At 42.1% G+C, this 23,512-nt stretch overlaps 1 long non-coding RNA gene across 2 annotated transcripts in view; it reads left to right on the top strand.

The window, feature by feature from the left end:
• LOC134357103 (uncharacterized) overlaps window positions 1-20,636 on the top strand; it is a 98,183-nt gene extending 77,547 nt beyond the window's left edge. For both annotated transcript variants that reach the window (XR_010020508.1, XR_010020507.1), the window contains exons 2-4: window positions 5,729-5,849; window positions 10,177-10,262; window positions 20,124-20,636. This is a non-coding gene — a long non-coding RNA (uncharacterized LOC134357103). The remainder of the gene's footprint in view (window positions 1-5,728; window positions 5,850-10,176; window positions 10,263-20,123) is intronic.
• Window positions 20,637-23,512: the final 2,876 nt, after the last annotated feature.

Genomic DNA, 23,512 nt, shown 5'->3' with positions numbered 1-23,512 from the left:
CTCTTCAGAACAACATTGTAGAGCAATCCTTAATTTTCGCTTGTTTTTCCCCTGAACAGATCCATGACATCAGCCTCCCTGCTCATTTTGTGCTGAAATAATGCAGTCAATAGAACTACCTTTTATATATGCAGTATATGCAATCACTGTAGGTTTGGTACAAAGTTACTTTCTTTATCCTTAGAGTCAATTTCAGGATTCATATTGCTCATGGAATTTACTGACAGGTTTCACTTTGTCATTCAAATCTCTTCATCTCATGTTCTCAACATTTATTTCTTATTTATTCATTATTATTTCTTTCTTTTTGCGTTTACACAGTTTGTTGTCTTTTGCACACTAGTTGAATGCCCAAGCTGGTGTACTTTCATTGATTCTGCTAGGGTTATTTTCCTAAGGATTTATTGAGTATGTCCACAAGAAAACAAACCTGGCACGTGGTTGCACATGGTGACATATATGTACTTTGATTAATTTACTTTGACCTTTGAACTCTGTGACTTGTATCATGCTTATTTTCGGCAACAGCCATGTGCCGCTGAGAGGCACTATGGTTTCTGCACAAAATATAATGCAAAAGTGGAGTTACGGAGATATAGTGAGTTACAGGGCATGTCGTGTTGGCACCTGCTGCATGACACTTACACACTGCCTCCAGCATAATCCTCACTGAGTTGACTTGACTTGGTGCAAACGACACATTTCACAGTATGTCTCGACGTACGTGTGACAAATAAAGCCAATCTTCAATATTTTTCCTATCTTTTAACTCCACCATATTTGCCTTTCTTCATTCTGATTTTCCAAGTATGTGAACTCCCAGTGAAGACCCGGTAAATGTAGTTGCTGACTATGAGGTGACTTTTTTTTTACAGCGAATGATGCAAATTTCCAAGAACCACCCACCCACAATGATTTGGCTGCTCTTCCCATTCACAAGAAATTAATTATTAACATTCCGCAGAATGAGCTACACAATACTTGTTTTAAAAATTGAGTTCACATGATCTATAGAATCTTCCGTCAGAGAACACAATGGAAATGTTACACTATTAGAAATGACCAGAGTTCATTATACATCCTTGGTCTCAGGTTTCTATTAAAGTCATAGTTTCTTTCTCCCTAAACTGCATTATTGTAACTATCTACATCTCCAATTCTGCAAACCCATTGCCCATACTAACAATAAAAGACATAGAATCATAGCAAACAGAGCACTGAAATGGGCCACTACATGCTGATGGTGAGGCCTGTCTATGCCAACTACATTTGCCTGGTTGCCTTTCCTATCTATGTACCTGTCAAGTGAATGACTACATGTTTGGAACACACATTAGCTCTTACCAGCAGTATTTAATGTATTTTAAATAGTACTTAAATAGTAAATAAATATTTATATTTCAAATAACCAGCGTAAATGACCATGAACACTTCCACTTTTCACTTTCCAGAGTTTTCAGGAATTCATGAGAGCCAGAAACACATCAGGACACTTTACTTTTAGTACCTTCTGTGTAGCAAGTTATCAGCCCCCAACTGATCTGAAGCTAGAGAAAAAATATTAGCTCAGTGCTCCTTTTAAAACTCAGATGTTCCGAAATCAGATGGACAAAAATATGTAGCTTTTGATGGCTCTGGGCCCGTACTCGCTGGAATTTAGAAGACCGACATGGGAGCTCCGATCAAATGTTAAAAGGCCTAGACAGGGTGGATGTGGTGAGGATGTTTCCAATAGTGGGGGAGACTAGGACCAGAGGGCACAGCCGCAGAATAGAGGGACATCCACTTACAATGGAGATGAGGAGGAATTCCTTTAGCTCAGGGGTTCCTAATCTTTGTTATGTCATGGACCCCTACCTTTATCCAAGAGGTCCCTGGTCCCCAGATTGAGAACACCTGCTTTAGCCGGAGGGTGATGAATCTATGAAATTTATTGCCACGAGCAGTTGTGGAGACCAGAGGCTTGAGTGTACTTAAGACTGTGGTTGATACGTTCTTGATTAGTCAGGTTACAGGGAGAATGGGGTTGAGACAGAGAAAGAATCAGCTATGATGAAATGTTAGAGAAACTCAATGGGCTGAATGGCCTAAATTTTCACCTATCGCTTCTGGTCTTATAATAGCAGGTAAAAGATAGCAGATTCCAGCAGACAGGAAGGAAAATTGATGAGAAATTGAGGATAAATTTTGATTCTGAACTGCAGCACAAAATGGATGGTACCCTGCTTTTATTTCCATTGAAGTCAATGGGATGATAATGCCAAAGCCTGCGGAAGCTGGGCAGCATCCTCAATAAGCAACTTTCCACTTCATTATTACTGTCAAACAGTATGATAAAGGTGTAAAATCATGACAGCTTTCAGGAAAGCGGTTACTGACCCACATAATTCTGTACAAGTAGTCACAGACCACTTGATTGACTGGAAGCATTTAGTCCCCAAGTGTCCCACATGTACTGTTGTTGACCATTCCTTCTCCACTGTCATACCTTTTTATGTAGTTTATTTGTATACTGGAGCCAGTTTGTGCTTTGTGTTTCCACAATTTGCTTGTTTAGATTTTAAAATCTGGTTTTTGATTGAACAAAATAACTTTGTCTTATAAAATTCATTATGTTATTATTGTTTTTCTCTTCCTTTAAGCCCTTTAACAAGATTATTAATTAAAACTTTGTCAGTTTATAACATTGAATAGAAATTATACTGTATAATATTCAAGCTCTCCAAGCTACTGCCATGTGATAAGTTGCATAATTTTTGAAAAATGAGGATCGCCTGTGAGCTGACACTGATGGGGTTATACTATGGAATTCCACCCCCCCCCCCAACCACCAAGACATTGAAGGACAGATATGTAGGCAGATTTAGGAAAAGGTGTACAAAGAATAGGGTTGTTATCATGGTTGTCTTCAACTTAGACCATAAGACATAGGAGCAGAATTGGGCCATCTGGCCCATTGAGTCTGCTCCACTATTCAATCATTGCTAATTCTTTTTCTCTCTCCTTTTCTTCTGTCCTCCTCAACCCCAGTTCCAGGCCTTCTCCCCGTAACCTTTGATGCCATGTCCAATCAGGAACCTATCAATCTCTGCCTTAAATACACCCAGCAACCTGGCCTCCACAGCTGCATGTGGCAACAAATTCCACAAATTCACCACCCTTTGGTTAAAGAAATTTCTCCACATCTCTGTTTTGAAAGGGCGCCCCTCTATCCTGAAGCTATGCCCTCTTGTCCTAGACTCTTCTAACATCCTTTCCACATCTACCTTGTCAAGGCCTTTCAATATTCGAAAGGTTTCAATGAGATCCCCACTCATCCTTCTGAATTCCAATGAGTACAGATCCAGAGCCATCAAACGTTCTTCGTATGATAACCCTTTCATTCCTAGAATCATTCTCGTGAACCTCCTCTGGACCCTCTCCAATGACAATACATCTTTTCTAAGATGAGGGGCCCAAAACTGTTCACAATACTCAAGGTGAAGCCTCACCAGTGCCTTATAAAGCCTCAGCATCACATCCTTGCTCTTGTATTCTAGACCTCTTGAAATGAATGCCTACATGGCATTTGCCTTCCTCACCACTGAATCAACCTGCAAGTTAATCTTTAGGGTGCTCTGCACAAGGACTCCCAAGTCCCTTTGCATCTCAGATTTTTGGATTTTCTCCCCATTTAGAAAATAGTCCGCACATTTATTTCTACTACCAAAGTGCATGACCATGCATTTTCCAACATTGTATTTCGTTTGCCACTTTCTTGCCCATTCTCCTAATCTGTCTAAGTCCTATCTGTTTCCTCAATACTAGCTGCCCCTCCACCAATCTTTGTATCATCTGCAAACTTGGCAACAAAGCTATCTATTCCATCGTCTAAATCTAAATCTAAACTTCTGTTGACTGGGACCTCCTTAGTGCAAGATGTTTAGTTGGAGCAGAATTTGATAGGTGCATCCAGGAGTTTCTTAAATTAGTATGTAAGATCCATATTGGATCTAGTGGTTAGAAATGAGCCTACTGCCCTTTCAGTGGGAGAATATTTGGGGAACGGTGACCACAAATCCATATGTTTTAAGATAGCTGTACATAAGGATACGTATGGACCTTGCAGGAGAGTAAATTGTACAGGGTGAATCACAAGATACTAGGAAGGGTTAATTGAAAAGAGCAGTTTTGGGGCAAATCAACTTCTGACCTCTGGAGCAAATTGCACGGAGTACAAGCTAGGTAAGTTCCAGTAAAAAGGAAGGACAAGGAGGACAAGATAAGGGAACCTTGGATGTTGAAAAGAAGTGGTGAATTTAGTCAAGAAGAAAAAGGAAATGGTACTCATTTACTATTCCCACCTGCACTGAAGTACAGTGAAAAGCTTGACTTGCATACTGTTGATACAGCTCAAATCATTACACAGTGAATTGAGGAAAAACAATAACAATACAGAATAAAGTGTAAAGAACATTAAGAAACAGGGGCAGGAGTCGGCCACCTGGCCCATCGAACATGCTCCACCATTTAATAAGATCATGGCTGATCTGGCCATGGACTCATCTCCACCTACCTACCTTGTCCCCATAACCCTTAATTCCTCTACTATGCAAAATCTATCCAACATTGTGTTAAATATATTTACTGAGGTAGCTTCCACTACTTCATTGGGCAGTGAATTTCACAGATTCACCACTCAATGGGAAAAGCAGTTCTTCCTCATCTCTGTCCTAAATCTACTCCCCCAAATCTTGAGGCTATGCCCCCTATCTCTAGTCTCACCTACTGGTGGAAACAACCTTCCTGCCTCTATCTTATTTATCCCTTTCATATTTTTTTATGTAAAGCTACAAAGAAAATGCAGTGCAGATGAACAAATCATAACAAGGTAGCTTGTAAGGTCAAATGTCCATTATGCAAGAGGTCTGTTCAAGAATCTGATAACAGCAGATAGAAATTGTCCTTGAGCCTGGTGGCATGTGCTTTTGTAATTTTTGTATTTTCTGGCTGATTGGGTATAGGGCAAACGTCCAGGATGGGTGGTATCTTTGGTTATGCTGGCTACTTTACTGAGGCAGCGAGAAGTCCAGGCAGTCGATAGGGAGGCTGGTTTCAGCGATTTGCTGAACCGCATCCACAACTCTCTGCTGTTTCTTATGCTGTTATGCATCCACACTGAATGCTTTCTATAGTGTATCTATAAAAATTGGTCAGGGTCTTTTGGACCTGCCAAATTTCTTTAGCCTCCAGAGGCGCTGGTGAGTTTTCTTAGCTGTGATGTGGTGACATCAAGATGGGCTATTGGTGATGTTTAGTCCCAGGAACTTGAAGCTTTCTACCCCCTCAACCTCAACACTGTCAGTGTAGACAGCGGCATGTACACTGCTCCCACCCTTCCTAAAGTCAATGACCAGCTCTTTTGTTTTGAGGCCACTGAGGGAAAGGTTATTCTTAGGACACTATGTTACTAAACTCTCTATCTCTTTCAAACTTCTTCACCAATGAATGCAATCAAACAATGGACTATTTGACAGACGTGGCTTGGAGACAAAATCCCTCTTTGAGAAAGTCACACAGTAGCATGCAAATAGCAAGCCCAGTTTATACATTTTACAGTCATGCACATAAGAATAGCTGCAAGGTTGTTAATCCATCTTTTTCTTGGAGCACAATGAATGTATTTTCTTACGTGAGCTACCTGAGTCGAGTATGCTTGGATTTATTTCCATTTTCTTCCCGCTTCCAGCTTTATATTGATCCAGCGAAACTACTCCCACTTCAGCGATTTTTGCCATGACCACCAGGTGCAAAAGGTCAGATGAGGGGAGCTCATGTTGGAGGTCAAGTTGGACGTGGTTTCCGAGGTGGTAAGAAATATTCCATTAATTGAATATCGACATTGTACCTATGCGAAGCCCATTTCTTTAGTGTTGTGTGTACTCCAGCAGTGTTAGCAAACAGTGTTTGATGTTCAGTCACAAAGGGAAGGTGCTTGGCCATACAAGTAGGTTATAACGAATGTCATAAAAATGAGGAGAGCAGGAAGATGGAGAGACCCAGCGAGGGAATTTCAGAGATTATTACTTATGAAGCAGAGGGCATGTCCTCTAATTGATTACTAGTTTAAGGGATAGAACTGAACAAGTGTCAATGTAGAGACATACAGCATGAAAACTGGCCCTTTGGCCCAACTCATCAATGGTGACTGCATTACCCAATGAATTGATCCCATTTGTCCACCGACGTTTCCCCCTTAGCCCTCTAAACCTCTTCTATCCGTGTACTTACCTAGATGTTTTTTGAATATTGCTAACATGCCCACCTTAACCACTACTTCTGGCAGCTTGTTACAAGTAACCATTAGAGTTTGCATGAAGAAGCCGCACTTGATGTCCCTCCTAAATCCCTTGCCTCTCCTCTTAAATCTATCATCTCTTGTTTTTAGTATTTTCCCACAGGGAGAGGGTACTATATGCTTTCACCCTGTCCATACCCCTTATAATCTTAATACCTCTTGTGTTTCCTCTAAGCTGTGCGTATGTGTGCACGCACACGTTTTTCAACCAGCACACAAAGGAAATTAATGTGCGCACAAAAGGTTAGTTACCTAAAATAATGTAGTAATTAATAATTATACTTATTGAAAATAATCTTTTGGCTAAATGTTTCTGTTAACTAGTTGGTCAGTTTTTCAAATACCACAATGCACGTCACTAATTTACGTTACCCCACCTTTCCTGTTCCTGTTTGTACAGCTGCATCACAGCAGCAGCTATCTTTGGCGGACAGTGTTCATATCATAAAATCTAAAAAGATCTGTTTCAAATCCTGTAGATAGCTTACTAAGTTTTTATTGAAAAAGATATTGATTCACTACGTCGAATTCAAAAGAAGCGAAGGGCGTGAAGCGCAAAAGAACTGCAAATTTGTTTAAAGTTGAATGGCTTAACTAAATAGTAGAAACTGCTACACCGAAAGCTCATGAGGTCATGAAATTTCAGCTACAAGAAGTATTTATGTTTGATTCCGAAACTGAAGTTTTCTGTTTGTATCGTCGTGATGCGAAAGTTGCTGGAGAATTTGCTAGTGGAAAGAAGTGGGATGATATTTGGAAACTTGACTTTTTGGAGGGTCATTTGGCAAGTACATTGCATGTGGATGGTGTACAAAAGCTCAGGCAACGGAACCCATCATTACCTGTTACAGGAGTGCTACGCATGTTACGGTTGAGTGCAGATGAGCAAGAGCGAAAATGATCAAACCCAGAGGAGATCAAAGTTCTTATCGACAGTGTGTTTTAGCTGTTAAAATGAATAACTCTTTATCAGTTCAACACATTAATGGACGCATGTTCAACTCCCAGACAGCTGGTGAAGTAAAAATTATGCGTTCGACTTTCTGGAGACTATCAACTATATTGTTCAGAAAGACATGTTTGAAGAAATAGCCTCAGCAGATTTTCACGCATTAGCAGTTGATGAGACCACAGATATACGAGGGGTGATTGATAAGTTCATGCCCTATGGTAGAAGGAGTCAATTTTAGAAAACCTAGCACATTTATTTTTCCTACATTTATACTCCAGTGGTGGTGGAGCACAAGGATCCCTTCTTTGTAGTAGTTGGCGTCTTGGACCTCCAGAAGTGGTCCACAGCAGGGGTGATTGATAAGTTTGTGGCCTAAGGTAGAAGGAGATGAGTTATTAACTTCAAACTTTCTGCATTTTCACTGAAAGAGTTGAACTGCACGTGCATGTAACGAGAGTTGTATATCTCATCTCCTTCTACATTAGGCCACAAACTTATCAATCAACCCTGCTGTGGACCACCTGGAGGTCCAAGACGCTCTCGTTACATGCACATGCAGTTCAACTCTTTGAGTGATAATGCAGAAAGTTTGAAGTTAATAACTCATCTCTTTCTACCTTAGGCCACAAATTTATCAATCACCCCTGCTGTGGACCACTTCTACAAAGAAGAGATCTGTATGCTCCACGACCGCTGGACTAAGTGTGCACATGTAGGAGGGGACTATGTTGAAAAGTAAATGTGTTAGGTTCTCTAAAATTGACTCATACTACCTTAGGCCACGAACTTATCAATCACCCCTCGTAGCTGTCAACAAATGACTTTTATAAATAGTCTTTGTGTTCATTTAGAAGAAAGGTTTCCAGAAGATGAGGTACAAGAGTGGTCAGCTTTTGATTTCTCTGCAATTGTAGATTGTGACTTCACATTTGGCGATGAACAAGTTAATGCTTTATGTCTAAAATATCATGATTTTCTAACTGAAAATACTGTAATAGTTAGTTTAATGATTTCAAATTTTCCGTGCAAGAAAAAAATAAATCCAAACTGATTTCAAACTTTGCTCAAATGGTGGCATTTGTACTTCAAAATGAACAGTTTTTGCGACCTTGCACAGTTGATGGACATTGGGGGAACCTTTCTTGCATCTAGTGGGGACTGTGAGCAAGGTTTTAGCCTAATGAATCAACTCAAAAACAAGCTGAGAAACTGTTTAGGTGAATGTCATTTGGATATGTTAATGAGAATGAAAAACTTTCAATTGGATGGAAGTTCTATTAGTCTAGATAGAGTTTACAAAGAATGGGTAAATGCCAAAGACAGGAGAGAGAAAAATAACTGAGACTTAAATATGTATGTTATTTTGTTGTTATTCTGTGCAGTTTTACGTCAAATATTTTGTAAACCTACATAAACTGTGCCATGTGTGCATTCAGTGCGCACATACTTTTGTCACAGGGAAAAAATTTGCACAACATAAGATTTTTGCACACCCTGACTACTAAAAATTAGAGGGAACATTGCTCTTAAGTCATGCCTAATTCTATGTTTCAGTGAATAAAGTTCTAGTTTGCAAAACCTCTCCTTGTAATTCAGGCCCCCGAGGTCAAGCAATTTCCCGGTAAATCTCTCCTGCATTATTTCTAGTTAAATAATATCTTTCCTATAACAGGGTGACCAAAACTGCACACAGTGCTTCAAGAGCAGCTTCAAAAATGTCTTGTATAACTACAACATAACTTCTGAACTTCTACACTCATTCCCTGAATGAAGTCCAGTGTGCCAAACATCTTCCCCACCCTATCTACCAGTGACACCACTTTCAGTGAACTATGCACTTGCGCTCCAAGGTCCCTACCATCACATTGTGTAGGTCCTACACTGGTTTGATTTGCAAAAATGAAAAACCTCACTTTTATCTGGATTGGAAGCCATTTGCCAATCCTTGGGCTACATATCTAGCTGATTGATATTTCCCTCTAGTTTGTCGTCATTTCTACACTATCTACAACACCACTTGTTTTACTATTATGCACAGACTTAATAACTATCTATATTTAACATAAATTATAAACAATAAAGGTCGCAGCACTGACGCATGTGGTACAGCACTAGACCAAGTCCTCCAATTTAAAACAATTCTTGAACATCGCCCTCTGCTTCCTACAACTGAACCAATTACAAATCCAATCCCCGATCCCATGTGATTTAGCCTTCCAAACGAACCCAGCATGAGGGACTTTGACAAAGGCATTGCTAAGGTCCCATTCGAGGAATTCTGTGTGGGTTTTGGAGCTGAGGGAAATTGGGGAGAATAAGGTGAAGCAGAGGAGCGAGTTAAAAATCAAAATGTAAACCTTGCATGCCCTGAGCCCAGTAGGGACCAGCAGCGTAGGAGTGGTAGGTGAATGGGCTAATGTGCATAAAGGCATAAGCAGCGGGGTTTTGAATTACCTCAGGGCTTGGGAAGGTGAAGAAGTGGATTAGTGAATTCCAAAGGTAAGTGCTAAGAAGCAGGATCTTAACAGCAGACTAGCCGAAGTGTAGGTGATTAGGCTATGTTTCACCTCACTGTAAACCAGGAAAAACATGCTTAACTTCTTTCTCTGGCAGGTCTATTTCTACAGTTCACACCTACCATAGATTAGTGGAAAACCTATTTGTAATTTGTGACTTGCACTTGGCTGATATTACTATTGCCATGTGGCAGGCCAGCAGTGAAGAAACATTACAAGGGCTACAGTGACAGGGCGAACTTTCCTTCCTCTGGAGGAGATTACCCGGCAAGATACGACAGCGGTCTTTGTTCCTTTGTTAGTAAAGTACAGACTCACTCTCATTATTATTCTCAGATCTAGGATTGTTCACCTTGGTTTTATTTCTTTAGTTGACAGGTAAACTGGCTGTAGACAATCTTTCGATGAATGTTTCAGGATTTTTCCACCATTTTCATTTCGGCTTCTTCCAAATGAGGTAAGTGAATCGTTGCTGAAGATCTAAGTGATTGTATTGAAACCGTTCACGAAAAATTTTATTAGATACAATGCAGCAAATATATTGGCCAAAGAACATGCTGGAATCTGAAGCAACACACACAAACTGCCAGAGGAACTCAGCAGGTCAGGGAGCTTTATGGAACAGAATACAGTCGACGTTTTGGGCCAAGACTCTTCTTCAGGACTGGAACGGAAGGGGAAAGATGACAGAATAAAATGGTGGGGGGAGGGGAAGAAGAATAGCTGGAAGGTGACAGGTGAAGCCAGGTTCAAATGTTCCAATTTAATATCAGAGAATGTTTACAGTTCCTTGAGTTTCCCCGCAGAGAAACTCAAGGAACTCACGCATTGGATGGAAAAATACAACTGGCACCTCCTTGGGCTCTGTGAAGCCAGATGGAAGAACCCTGGAGAAGTGCATACATGTACTCTATTATAGCGGAGAAGAGAACAGACATGAAAATGGCGTAGGGTTCCTAGTCAACAAATCCATCAAGAACGCTGTCCTAGGATGCCAACCAGTGTCAATCAGGCTCATGACCATCCGCCTATGAGTAAAGCCATTCAACATCACAGTGGCACAAGTCTATGCCCCAACAACAGACTACAACGATGAACACATTGAAGAATTCTACAAGAAACTACAAGATGTCATCGACAAGGTGGACAAGAAAGACATTTTGATCATTCAGGGTGACTGGAATGCCAAGGTGGGCAGAGACGCACAAGATGATTGGGAGGATCTCATCAGCCCCTCATGCAATGACACCTCCAATGAGAGGGAACCACGCCTGCTGGGATTTGCCAGTTAAAACAACATGGTGCTGTCGAACACACTTGGAGAGCACAAAGCATCCCAAAGGTGGACCTGGCATGCCCCCAGTGGTCAACAGCACCAGATTGACGACATCCTGGTGCAAAGACGGCTCAAATCTGGTGTGAACAGACCGAAGACCAGAACATTCTCAGGAGCAGGCGTGGGCAGTGACCATGACCTTGTCATGATGAACATCAGAGTGTGCTTGAGGAGAATCAACAAGCCAAAAAACAGCCGGCTGCGATTTGACCTTGAAAAATTGAAAGACCCCGCCTTCTCTGAAGAATTTCAGGCAGCAGTTGGGGGGAAGTTTGTACTAATACTCCTCCTTGATGAAGACCTGGAGACCACCACAAATAACTTTCACACAGTGATGACAGAAGCAGCAAGCAAGATTCTGGGGAAAAGCCGCCGCAAGTCTAAACCATGGGTCACTAACAAGATACTAGATATGTGTGACACAAGAAGGAAATTAGAGAAAGATAAGAACACAGCAGAGGGAAGAACAGAATACAGGAAAATCAACAAGGAAATCAGGAGGGAAATGAAGGAAGCAAAGCAAAAATGGATAGCCAAACAATGTGCGGACATTGAAGACAGTCTCTCCAACAACAACATAAGGAAGGCATTCCAACTGGTGAAAGATCTTACCAAAGAAAAACAAGCCAAAGTAAACACCATCCAAGACAAAAATGGCAAAAGTCTCACAGAAGGAAAGGAAATAATGGAAAGGTGGAAAGAGTACTGTTCAGAACTGTACAACTACCAGAGCAAAGGGGATCCAAGTATGCTGAATATGCGGGAATCTTCCAATGAGGAGGACTATCCAATCATGTGTGAAGAAGTTGAAGCCACAATACAATCACTGAAGTGCGTGAGGTCAGCAGGAGTTGACAACATCTCTGCTGAACTGCTGAAGCATGGAGGAGAGGCCATGATAGACATTCTTACCACCATCTGCAATAAGATCTGGCAGACAGGTGAATGGTCAACACCTTGGACTCAGTCGCTGATCATTGTGCTTCCCAAGAAAGGCAATCTCCAACTTTGCCAGGATTACCTTACCATCAGTTTGATCAGCCATGTAAGCAAGGTAATGCTCAGAATCATCTTGAACAGACTGAGACCTCAGGCAGAAGACATCATTGCCGAGTAACAAGCAGGCTTCCGTAAGGGCAGAAGCACCACGGAGCAGATTTTCAACCTCCGCACCCTCTGTGAGAAACACCTTCAGCACCAGAGAGAGTTCTACCACGTCTTCATAGACTTCAAGAAGGCGTTTGACAGAGTCTGGCATGATGCCTTATGGGCCACCATGAAGAAATTCAACATGGGGCAGAAGCTGATTCATACAATCCATCAGCTTTACGCCAAGGCAACCAGTGCAGTACTCGCTCAGGGCACCATCGGGGAGTGGTTCCATACCTCTGTAGGAGTCCATCAGGGCTGCCTCCTCTCCCCCACTCTATTCAACGTCTTCCTGGAACGAATCATGAGTATTGCCTTTGAAGATCATGTGGGCACAGTCAGCATTGGAGGTAGGAACATCACAAACCTAAGGTTTGCTGACGACATTGATGGACTTGCAGGAAAGAGGACGAACTGGCCAACCTGAACAGCCATCTTGACAGAGCCTCCACAAAGTTTGGAATGGAAATAAGTGCTGAGAAAACCAAGCTCACGGCAAATGCCAACGTTGCCATCTCAACAGACATCTCAGTCCACAGAAACTTGAGACAGTGCAGCAGTTCAAATACCTGGGGCAATCATCAGTGAAGGATCAAGACCAGAAGTCCTGGCAAGAACCACACAGACAATGACTGCACTATCTAAACTCAAGACAATATGGAGGGACAGCAACATCACCATGAAGTACAAGATCAGACTCCTGCGTGCATTGGTATTCTCCATCCTCCTGTACGCATGTGAGACATGGACCCTCACAGCAGAGCTACAGAGGAAGATACAGGCATTGGAAATGAGATGCCATCGTAACATCTTGGGCACCTCATACTTGGACCACATCACAAATGAGCAGGTCCGCAAGTCCATCCAGCACCACGTTGGCCCCCATGAAGACCTTCTCACAACAGTGAAGAAAAGAAGTCCGAGATGGTCCGGCCACGTAACAAGATCCAGTGGCCTTGCAAAGACCATTTTACAAGGAACTGCAGAGGGGAAAGGAGGGAGAGGTAGACAAAGGAAAAGATGGATGGACAACATTAAAGAATGGACAGGGAAAACATTTGCGGTGACCCAAGCTCTGGCACACAACTGCGACAGATGGAACAGACCGGTGCAAAGCTTGTCATGACGGCACCCCGACGACTCCACCAGGAGTTAAGGGCGCAAGGCAAGGCAAGGCAATGTATGCAGTATACAACCTGAAATTCTTACTCTTCACCGAAATCCACAAAAGAAGAAACCCCGTAGAATGAATGATAGAAACATCAGAAATCTGAAGCCCCTCTCTCCCCCCCCACCATCACAGGAAAAGGGCTGGAGAGGAAGGAATCTGATAGGAGAAGAGAGTGGACCATTGGAGAAAGGGTAGGAGGAAGGTACCCGGGGGGAGGTGATAGGCAGGTGCTTAACTTTAAATGGCCAACAAAAAACAATTCATTTTTAGGAATTAGGTTTCCAGGTTTCAGGGACTTAATGTCAAAAGATCTGAAAGCTGCACAAATGGTTACAAAATTACTTTTTTCATCATATCAGCATGTTCATAGAGCCCATTTTGGACAATAGATTACAGTGGTTTTCCTGATTGATTGAGTAAATTTATGTGCACCAAATATCTGTTCTCTACTGAATGTCATGCTGTTCTTTTCACCAGGCTCATGCAAAGGGAAAACAGAGAATAAAACTGATTCCAGCATCAATATGCACAAAATATTGGAGGTTCTCAGTGAGTCAGGCAGCAGCTATGGAGGACAATATACAATTGACATTTTGGGCCAAACGCTTCATCAGGGATTAATTCAGATTTCCAGCAGTCTCTCTTGTGCCTTAAAATAGCTTCCATATCTATTTAGATACAAAAAGAAATTTAAATATGTGGGGTGAAATTGGACACCAGATCGGCACAGAGGCAGAAACAAATGATTGATTTACGTGAAACTGACCCAAATGCAGGAAGCACACCTAATTCATACTGCCTGCTGTTATTAATTTCTTGAATGTACAGATAGTAGGAACTACTCTGTGAAGCACACACATAATGTTTGAGCAACTCAGCAGGTTAGGCAGCATCTGTGGAACAAAATCAAGTTGACGATTTGAGCCAAAACCCTTCATCAGGGCAACCTTATCAAAGGGTCTGTTCTGACTTGCTGAGTTCCTCCAGCATTTTTTGTGTGTATGCTAGTCCACATTTCCAGCATCTGCAGAATATACTCTGTCCATTGGCTTATTGTCTCGGTGGCACACAGTTTTGTAAGTGGCTATCACCAATGAAAGCTAGTCTGCAATTTTTAAAAGAGGTTAATTGTGGCATTGTGGCAGCATGCATTTTAAAGACTGCAGCCAAACCCAGTAATTCGGGAATGACAATACATACAAAAGAGAAGGCACCACCATGTGTGGAGACTACCAGTGTAGTAGTTGCAGGGAAGGTATGTACAGAGGAATGCTCCAAATGTAATGGAAGCATAGCTGGTTCACAATGACAAAAGTATAAAGACTTGACTGACTGGATGTCATTAGTTCAAAGACCCCTTAAGTTCAGGTTCTTAAATGACATTGTACAATGTTGTTTCTGACTTTACCCCAGCTGCAGGCACTGCTCAGTACGCACCCAGTCACTATAACTCATATCCAATAGTTATGAGTTGTTCTCACCTCACACTCACTACTGAACCAGGATGTCCAAATATACTCTACAAACTTGAAGGAGAAGATGTAATGAATGGATTTATTTCTTTTAGTGCAGTGACTCCCCTTAACACTACTTATTGACTGATAATGCACCCATGCTCATTGATTTGTTCCTCCCCCTGCAAAGTTAACCTCACCTCCGCGTGTGTGCTTTTATTTAATTGATATGTCGTTGTACAGGCACAACAAATTGGCGATCAGTATGAACCTGAATGTCAGCAGATATCACCAACTGCACCAACAGTTACATGGTAACAGAATTCGGACCAAGGGAGAGAGATAGTGAGAGGAAAGAGTGAACCAGTACGGAGAAGGCTGTCATAGATGCTAACAATGGGATGCGTGATTAATAGTGCACGGTACACAGAGAGAGACAAATAACCATCAAACTTAAAGTGAAAATAATGTGACGACATCCCTAGTCGGGAAAGTTGACAAATTTGATAGTACTAATGAGGACTGGGAATCATATCTTGAGAGGGTTCAACTGTATTGTAATGCAAATGATGTGGATTAGGAAAATAAAGTCTCCACACTTCTTAGTGTCCTAGGTGCTAAAACGTACAGGCTTTTACACAATTTAGTAACTCCTGAGAAGCCAGCAGGCAAGACGTTTGATGAAATCATTGCAATTTTACCAAATCACTTGAGCCCTAAACCTGCTAGTAATAACTGAGAGAGATTTCACAAAAGGAATCAGTGAAAGGATGAAAGCTTTTCTGAATACAAGAGAAGATAGAAGCAGTGCTGCAAGCTCCCAAACTGGAAAATGTGTCACAACCTGGGTCATACTTGGGCCTTGTAAACTACCACAACCAGTTTCTCTCAAACATTGCTACACTACTGCACCCGTTGAACACACTGTTGCAGACAGGAGCAAAGTGGGAATAGTCAGAAAGATGTGAAAGAGCATTTAAGGAAACAAAGAGACTAATAACATCTGATGAACTGTTCACCATTATGACCCATCTCTGCCCATCAGACTAGCGTGTGATGTGTCCCCTCATGGAATTTGTGTCATTTGGTCACACACTATGAAAGATGGATCTGAATATCCGATTGCATTTACTTCGAGATCACTGACAAGAGCGGAATGCAACGACACACAGATCAACCAAGAGGCCCTAAGCCTGGTATACAGAATACAGAAGTTCCACCACTACCTCAGCTGACTAAAGTTTACTCTAGTGACAGGCCACCTTGTGCCCGTTTTCAATCCCAGGAAGGGAATCCCAGTGATGTCTGCTACCCAGTTGCAACGTTGGGCACTGTCCCTAGGAGTCCACTGTTATGGCAGCGTTGAAGGGTATCAAACAACACAGCAATACTGATGGCTTGTCACGTCCTCCACCGTTGGCAACTGTAGAAGAAAATTCTTCATTCTGTGACCCAGCAGAGGTGTTCCACAGTATATCGGTGGACCAGTTGCTGGTAACAATTCTGAAATACAGAAAGAAACAAGGAACGACCCGACATTGTCAAATGTCTATGACATCACCATGCAAGGATGACCAGCTCATGTTCCAAGTTTCCAGAGTTCTCAGTGAAACAAGACCAACTGTAGGTACGTCAGAGAATGCTGATGTGTGGATCTCGTGTTGTGGTTCCCTCTAAACTATGCACCAGAGCATTAGGGAATCTGCACAAAGGACACCCGGGTACAGTCAAGATAAAAAGTCTGACCTGGAGCTATGTGTGGTGACTGGGAATAGATAAACTGATCGAAGACTTGACATAAAGTTGTTCAGGATACCACAAAGTTCAAAATGCACCCTCACAGGTACTGTTACATCTGTGGGAGTGATCATCTTCACCATGGCAAAGAGTGCATTTTGACTTCACTAGGCCATTTATGGACCATGTTTCTGTTTGCTGTGGATGCTCATTTGAACTGGCTTGAGGTGATACCAATGAAGCCAACCACATCAGAAAAGACTGTTTCTGCTCTGAGGACTGTCTTCCCTAGAAATGGCTTACCTGAACAAATTGTGAGTGACAACGGACTATAATACATGTCAAAAGAGTTCAGACTATTCATGTAGAAAAATAGCATCAAACATTTCAAGTCAGCTCCTCACCACCCAGCAACAAATGGGTTAGCTGAAAGGTTTATCCAAACCTTCAACAAGTCCATTGAAGCTATGGACAAGGAGGACATTTCTCTACAGCACAAGGTGGATAATTTCCTTTTTTTGAATCGGAACTCTGTTCATGTGATGACAAATCAAACACCTGCAATGCTGTTCAGAGGCAGGAATCTGAGATCTCGCGTAGGCCTCCTGAAGCCCGATCTATGGAGGGAAGTGCAGAATAAACAGTTCAGTTAGTTGTCAAGTAAATCAGCAAGAAGCTTCGAGGTTGAACAGGAAGTCCTAGCGCATGATTACCTCAAAGACAAGTGAACACCCGGTAGGATAGCTACAAGAACTGGACCACTGATGTACACAGTCTCTTCTCTCTCTCTCTCTCTCTCTTCAGTTGTCCATCGAAATCCGATGACAACGTCCACTCCTTTAACGGTGAGATCTTTGATGACTATACAGTCCTATCCTGGACCCACAAGCTCTATTGCAGGTGGGACATGTATATGTGGTAGTGGTGGCAACCATGGCTGAATTTCTCCTGGCTCTCTTCTGCTGTCTTCTGGCTGTTCTTTCCATCTCCAGAATATGAACCCCGTCCCTACACAGCTGTCGCCAAGTGGTACGGTCAGCAGCAACATCCTCCAGGTGCTCGGGTCTGAACTTGCACTTCCTTAAAGCATTCTTCATCTGATCCTTATAGCACTTCGGCCCTCCAGATGAGCGTCAACCATGATGTAGCTGGCTGTATAACACTCTGCGGGGTAGCTGACATGGGGGCATCCTTATCACGTGCCCAGCCACTGCAGGTGACACTGGGTGATCCATGGCCTCAATATTCCTGCAGTTGGTCTTTACAAGTATTTCAGTGTGAGGCACCCACTCACGCCAGGTAATTCCCAGGATGCGCTGGAGGCAGCTTATGTGGAAGTGCTCCAAGGACTTGATGTGACGGCTGTAGGTTATCCAGATGTACACAGTGGATATAGGAGATCATACGTGGAGACATCATGTGGACCAGGTACTGGATGCTCAGTTGAAGAATACACCTGAGTTGACGGCATCCAACAAGATGGACACACTACAACCACCAGACTTGCCTCTCAGTGATGATCATGTCACTAACATCAACATGACACCTGCAACAAAGAAGTTGTCTTTGACAAGAAATCTGCCAAACCTGGTCCCACTTCACAGGTCCAAAAGGTGCCATCCTGAAAGAGAGAGCGCTGCCCAAAAGACTGAATCTTTAGCACAGTGAAGTGAGTTATGGACAGCTATTGTTTATTTGAGGAGGGTTTGTTAAAGGGACAATGTTGCAGCTATATAGGACCCTGGTCAGACCCCACTTGGAGTACTGTGCTCAGTTCTGGTCGCCTCACTACAGGAAGGATGTGGAAGCCATAGAAAGGGTGCAGAGGAGATTTACAAGGATGTTGCCTGGATTGGGGAGCATGCCGTATGAAAACAGGTTGAGTGAACACAGCCTTTTCTCCTTGGAGCTACGGAGGATGAGAGGTGACCTGATAGAGGTGTATAAGATGATGAGAGGCATTGATCGTGTGGATAGTCAGAGGCTTTTTCCCAGGGCTGAAATGGTTGCCACAAGAGGACACAGGTTTAAGGTGCTTGGGAGTAGGTACAGAGGAGATGTCAGGGGTAAGATTTTTACTCAGAGAGTGGTGAGTGCGTGGAATGGGCTGCCGGCAATGGTGATGGAGGTGGATACGATAGGGTCTTTTAAGAGACTTTTGGATAGGTACATGGAGCTTAGAAAAGTAGAGGGCTATGGGTAAGCGTAGTAATTTCTAAGGTAGGGACATGTTCGATACAACTTTGTGGGCCGAAGGGCCTGTATTGTGCTGTAGGTTTTCTATGTTTCTAAAGCGAAATTGAATGTCTTGTTAAACAGTTTATGTCATATTAATCTAAAGGGGGAGGAACTGTAATGTATGGATTTATTTCTTTTAGCACAATGACTCCCCTTAACACTACGTATTGATTAATAACTTACCCATCCACTCTCTGCAAAGTGAATATAGCAGTTAACCTCACCTCCATGTGCGTGCTTTTATTTAATTGATATGCAGTTGAACAGACACAACAGAGGGTGTTACACAGCTGGAAGCACCAGTGAGGCTGTGTTGGGTTCAGGCTGGTTACATCACCTTCTTCCTCAAAGACGTGGAAACCATAACTGAAGTGATCTATAGAGAGTCTGTGACCGTGGATGATGATGATGACGATGGCTTCCCACCCTTCCTCTGCCTCTCACTTTACAATTGTTTGCCATTCTCTCATCCCGTCAACTTTACAAGTTGTCGATGACGTAAGCAGTCTCTGCGTTTTCCCTCCTCCATTTCACAGCATGACATTCTCCAAAGGACAACTCCCAGGAGAAAGCAAAGATACACAATTTTAGTGAAGACTTAACACTTACAGCCAGCAGCTCAGGCAGACTCTGAGCATGACTTAGAAATGGGGTCTGTATGCAGTGAACGTCTGGGCATTATTGCAACTCAAAAGGATAATGTAGAAGCTTAAAGGCAATTCCTTCAGCACCTGGTCTGTCATTCCACACTGACCTAGAAAGCGCCAAATCCTTGTGCAAATCTTGGGACAGCTAGTATAAATCAATCATCAACTAACTATGAAGGTGATGATCCCTTTAAGTGACGCTGGTGGGGACGGCAGATGGGAGAGCTCCTTCTTGCTACCTACTGGTCAAATACACAGCTGTGTGAGGTTAAAGGAGGGGGTTAGCTGAAGCCTTGGCCTCAAATCAGCAATTAACTTTGATCCATCTACCTTGCATACATTAAGCAGGTGTTTGCCCCTTCACCAATGTGGGTGCTCAAGCTATGCATATGCATAGGTATGTCTACTGCCATATTCACTCCCAGCAGCTGCAGAATTGAAATTTACTGCCACCGTAATGAGCATTCTGTATTTTTCAGCAGCACCTATAATTAGACAAAAACAATTGGCGAGACCTTTCCACTAAGCCATTCGTAGCTGGGTGGTATGCGGTGCAGATCTAACATCTTATTCCATTCATTTTCAGGAATGACTGACACTGTTCTGCCACAAATTGTGGTCCGTTGTCACTGACTAACACCAGTCCTTGTGAAGAGGCTTCTCAACACGTCAACAGTGAGGCTGCAGTAGAGGGTATTAGGAACACTTCTGGCCACTTTGTAGCTGGCATCCTCTACTACCGTGAAATATGGGCCCATGAGTAGTCTGGCAAAATCTGCATGAATCCTCTGCTGGGGCAATGCAGGCCAGTTCCAGCGATGGAGGGGCACTGCTCTCGGCATATTCTGGACGTGTTGGCATCCCGTACAGGGCTTGGCAAGCCGTTCAATCTGCTGATCTATCCCAAGCCACCAGACAAAGCTTCAAGCCAGTACTTCCATTCTAACCACACCTGGATGGTAGCTGCAACTCCTCCTGAAAGTTAGCTCTCAGCTTATTCAATAACATAAGTCATTCATAGGTTTATTGGTGGATTCCGTGGTACCTACTGCCAACTTGAATCATTATCTAACAAAGTAAATGTAAAGTCATTGTAATTTGGAAAGATCTCTGTTTGCCCATGTCTCTTATTGTTTATACATAATAAATATTCAGTTATGACTTGCATTCATCCTCTACTGTTGGCTCTAGTTTATGTTTTGAAATGGGTCCTTTCAACACAATCTTATCTGCACCATCCCAGGTTATAAAGTAATTCATAGATATGCCTTCTGAAGTGTGACAAATTTTAAGTTAAGCCCATAAAGGTAATCCAAATCAGTCAAAGTGAAAAATACACTATATTGTGGACATTATGTAGTACACAAACACAAACAAATCAAATTCTTGTCAATAATGTAATCATGTTAAGATATCTACCAAACCACGTTAAATTACCATCACTTCCAGGTAACACCCCTATGTAATTATCACAACAGAAATTTGCTAATTAAAGAAAAGCTATTGTTACATATAAAATAAAAGTAATTCACCATCATCATTATGTGCCCTGTTATATGACTTAAGCGATTATGATCTATAACCATGATTGTTCGTGGCAAAGTTTTCTACAGAAGTGGTTTGCTGTTGCCGCCTTCTGGGCAGTGTCTTTACAAGATGGGTGATCCCAGCCATTATCAATACATTTCGGCAATTTTCTGCCTGGTGTCAGTGGTCATGTAACCAGGACTTCTGATGTGCACCAGCTGCTCATACGACCATCCACCATCTTCTCTCATGGATTGATGTGACCCTGATCGTGGGGCAATGCAGTTGCTACACCTTGCATGAGGGTGACCTGCAGGCTAGCAGAGAGAATGAGATCTCCTTTGGTAGAGATGTATCTCCACCCTGCCACCCAAAAAGGTAATTGTTACATATAAGATTGAGGAGACATATATTAAACAATTTGGAGAGCTGTTATGTGTGTTTGGCCATTAGTATACTGCAAATGGCATTGGAAAGGTTAAGGAAAATGAAAATGAGCAAATGAATAAAATTAAGGCATTTACTCTCCAACTTATTGGGTGTTCTACATCGGTCAGACTGATTATATTGTTAAAATCCTTGAAGCATGCATCTTTCATCTCAGTCCATTTGCACCTGATTAGGCAGGGACAATAGGAAAGCACAATGTACAGCAGCTAATGCTGCAGCCCCTCTGATCCAGTGACTTGGGTTTGATCCTGACTTCTGTCTGTAGTCTGCACAATCTCATTGGATCAGCCTATGTCCCTCTGGTCCTCTCATTTCTTAACACATTACTATTACATGCTGGTTAATTGATTAGTGTTTCCACCCCAACTATAGACTGGTGACAGAAGAATTATGAGAGTTGATGGGTACCTAATAAAGATAGATTATTACTTTTATTGACTCCAAAAGAAATTACAGTGTCACAGTAGTATTACTAGTGCACAGATACACAAATATACAAATATTAGAAGAGAAGTAAGAAATAATAAAACATAAGTTACCACAAACAGTCTAGCAGGAGGGGTCATCACTTCCCCAGCTATAGGTTGACTCCTTATGGAGCCTAATGACTGAGGGCAAGAATGACCTCATATAGCGCATTGTGGAGCAGCGCAGTTACTGATACAGATTACTGATAAATAAATGTGGAATGGGATTAACAGGCTTGGTCTGAGAGTCAGCAAAGACTTGATGGGCTGAACAGCTTTCTAAGAAAATACAAAATACAATATATAAAATGATCTAACACAAAATTATCTGTATGATTAGTTTACTCTTTTGACAAACCTTGGTAGACTCTGTTCATTTTTTTAAAATCACTGCAACTCTTAAAGGTATTTTGAAAAAAAAACTAGTCATGCATCAGATGGTCAAATATCAAGGTTTTTTATATCTAGCAATACAAGCACCATTGCATCATAATTCCAATTTCCAAGTTAAGGACTTGGAGAACTATTGCATAAAACCATTAGAATTCATATCTAGGGTGGTTTATATTTAGGAGAATTGAAAATGTTTTTCTGTTAGATGCTGGGCACAAAATCAATTTGAGTAATCTGAATAGGAATGTCATTAATAAGAAAAAAGAATGGTTTCAGATTTAAAGGTATAATGGCTTTGAGAACTACATCTCATTTACTACTAGCTAGCTTTTTGTTACTGATATTTTTACCTATTTCATTGCTGCACATTCGAATTTCTCAGAGTCCTAGTGCCACTGCTGGAATTACCTCAATATCATCTGGTAGCAATGTACATAAAGGTTACCATCTATCAAGAGGTCATTGATATTTCAATGCTCCTGGGCCCAGCATGCAAGTGGCATTACAAAGAAAGCACAGCAATGCTTCTGCTTTCTTGGAAGTTTGCGAAGATCCGGTATGTCATTTAAAACTTTGAAAAACTTCTATAGATATATGGTGGGAGACTATATTGACTGATTGCATCATGGCCTGGTTTGGAAATACCAATGCCCTTGAAAGAAAAAGCCACACAAAGTAGTGGATACAACCCAATCCATCATGGGTAAAGCCCCCCCCCCCCCACTGCACACATCTACATGGAGCATTGTCGCAGGAAAGCAGCATCTATCATCAGTGACCCCTCGCCATCCAGGCTATACTCTCTTCTTGCTGCTTCCATCAGGAAGAAGGTAAAGGAGCCTCAGGACCAATATCTCCAGGTTCAGGAACAGTTATTACCCCTCAACCATTAGGCTATTGAACCAGAGAGGATAACTTCACTCAGTTTCACTTGCTCCATCACTGAACTGTTCCCACAACATATGGACCCACTTTCAAGGGCTCTTCATCTCATGATCTCGATATTTATTGCTTATTTATTGATTATTGTTGTTTTTTTCTTTCACTCTGCTCTGTTGGGTGTGTTCTATTATGTTTCTTGTATTTACTGTGTTTGCCTGTATAAATCCCAGGGCTGTTTATGGTGACATATACAGTA

This window comes from Mobula hypostoma, chromosome 15 (assembly GCF_963921235.1).
Source record: "Mobula hypostoma chromosome 15, sMobHyp1.1, whole genome shotgun sequence".
Classification (NCBI taxonomy): domain Eukaryota; kingdom Metazoa; phylum Chordata; class Chondrichthyes; order Myliobatiformes; family Myliobatidae; genus Mobula; species Mobula hypostoma.
Note: the sequence above shows the minus strand (reverse complement) of the source record. Positions and strands in the feature narration are given on the sequence as shown.